Source organism: Onychostruthus taczanowskii, unplaced genomic scaffold (genome assembly GCF_017590055.1).
Source record: "Onychostruthus taczanowskii isolate IOZ18803 unplaced genomic scaffold, ASM1759005v1 scaffold189, whole genome shotgun sequence".
Taxonomy (NCBI): Eukaryota; Metazoa; Chordata; class Aves; order Passeriformes; family Passeridae; genus Onychostruthus; species Onychostruthus taczanowskii.
The window spans coordinates 219,614-222,107 of record NW_024499117.1 but is presented as its reverse complement, the minus strand read 5'-3'; positions in this window follow the sequence as shown (position 1 = coordinate 222,107).

The window sequence follows — 2,494 nt, the reverse complement described above, 5'->3', positions numbered from 1 at the left end:
TATTATTTTTATAATAATATGTACTCCTGATCTGCTAAGAAGACATTATTGGTAGATGTGTAGAATGTGAGCTGGAGTTCTCTAAGTGCAACTTTACAGTTGTCACACACTTTTGAGAAGGGCCATCTGCTCTTGTTGACATGGCTTTGTGCAAGAAGATTGAACCAGATAATCCTTCAACCTCAGCTATTCTATGATTTTATAGGATAGAATAGAATAGAATAGAAGAGGATAGAATAGAATAGAATAGAATAGAATAGAATAGAATAGAATAGAAAATATCTTAAGCATGGTGACAGCACGTTGATTTCTTCACATGTTAAGGTAAGCAGTGTAATTAATGCTAAAGCGATGCAATGATCAAACTGGACATTCTATGTTCAACTTGAAAACTCCATAAATACATTGACATTAATATTTACTCCATAAATTGTGCATATATTTATATATCTATATATAAATATCTATAACAAGTGGTTCACTGTTACACATTCAACAGTGGCAAAAAAACTACATATGGAGAAAAATTAATTTTGTGGTATTTTTAGCAGAGACATGTATATGAATATTACTGTATCTTCACTTAGTTTTCTTTACTTATTCTAAAGAATCTAGACTCCTTCCAAGAATGTATCTGGTTGGTGTTCAGCTCATGATTCTTCAGAATCTGTAATTCCTTTTTTAAAATTATCTTCCTCTTCAGCTAAATTACGATCAAATACCTGTTATGATTTATGTTTCTTTTATAGGACAACCGTGTTTTTGGAAATGCATTTATAGTAATTGTAATCTTTAAATATCTTAACAGCAACCTTCTTTTAGAGTTATTCCCTATTATTCTAAAATAAGCTGATTTTTGAAAAATCTTATTTCCTCACCTTCCTGATATGTACCAGATCAAATATAAAATTTAAATTGCCATGCGATGACCTCAGAAAACCAAAACAGCAATCCAAATAAAACTTTTACAGGTCAGAAGCCCTTTTGTCACAGTGTCCCAAAGTATGAAAATTAAATACCTTGCAAAAATGTGCCATTTCTGCTTATTTTTTTAGATGGAAATTCATAAGAAATTTATTAGCAGATATTTTTTAATGTAATACTACTTTGTAGTATTTTATTTTGGCATTTTATATGATATTTAAAATTATTATTTTTAGTTGTGGAAAACCAAATAGATTTTTATGACATTCATATTCAGCTATGACCAACTGTATCAATAATATGCAACCTGTTAAAATCTAGTTCAGTATGAAGTGTGTGTCTTGGTTTGAAAAGACAGGTGTCTGCAAAGGAAGGCAGGAGCCTCCCCTGAAACAGAAAATGTAAACTGCCTCCCTCTGAATTCTTATAATTTTGACATTAAAAGGCTCTCAGACAAAGATATGGGAATAAGAGTAAAAGTTCTTTACTAGGAAAACTAAAAATATAAATGTAGTAGTACAAACAACAAAAACACTACTGACAGAGTAAGAATATCACCTGACACCCTGTTGGTCAGGGTGTTGGTAGCAGTCCTGATTAAATGGTGGCTGCTGTGCTCCTGGAGTGACCCATGTGGTTCTGTTGGAGCAGCGATCCTGTAGAAGGGTGTAGTCTTCCTCTGAAGGTCCAGTGGCGGTACAGATGGACCTGTCTTTCTCTGGGAAGCCAGCGGCTCCTCTAGGAATCCAATAGGAAAAAGCTGCTGTGGTCTTCCAAATCTCTGATTATATCCAGGTAGGAATGCATGGCTCCTCCCTCTGGGCAGAAGTTCACAATGAGATGTAATTTTTATCAGTCATGCAGTGACATTCAATGGCAAACATCTTCCCGGAGGGAGGATTGGTTGTGGAAGAGATAAAGAAAACTGCACTATTAACAGAAAACAACTGCACCACCTCTAACAGATAGGAATGAAATACATGCACCCATTTCCTACCTAAGACCATGTGTTAGGCCTTTAACTTTTACAGACCAAAAGTCTTAAAGAAGCTATTGTATGATTACAGTACCATTTAGAATTGTGCCACAACAACTCTGCACATTTCAGGCTTTTAATTACAAAACAGCTAACGCATTATTATGAAAAGAGAATGAAGAAGGTGCCTGTAAGAGACTGTAAATGGCTTCCTCAAGAGACTGATATATTTCAAAATACACCAGAAGTAAAGTCTACAATGCTTTGTTCCCCAAGACAGTCATCTGAACTTTTATTTTCTCTGCCATTTTGACAATGGTAGTTTAATGGACTCAAACCCTGTCGACCTTTGGTGAATCCTGTTTCCATGAAGTATGTCTTGAGGTACAGTAGTCCCCAAACCTTAATGATGTTTCTCAATGTTTCTTTCCTTCAAATAGTGGAATGACTGAGATGGAATTTTTGATGATTAATTATAGCAATTTAACTATTTCTGTCTGTCTTCTCTTAAGATTTTAATGTTTTTCCATACAGACTTATTTCAACTTTACCTAAATATGTCTATCATTGTCACTTTAAAAATATTTTGCAGAA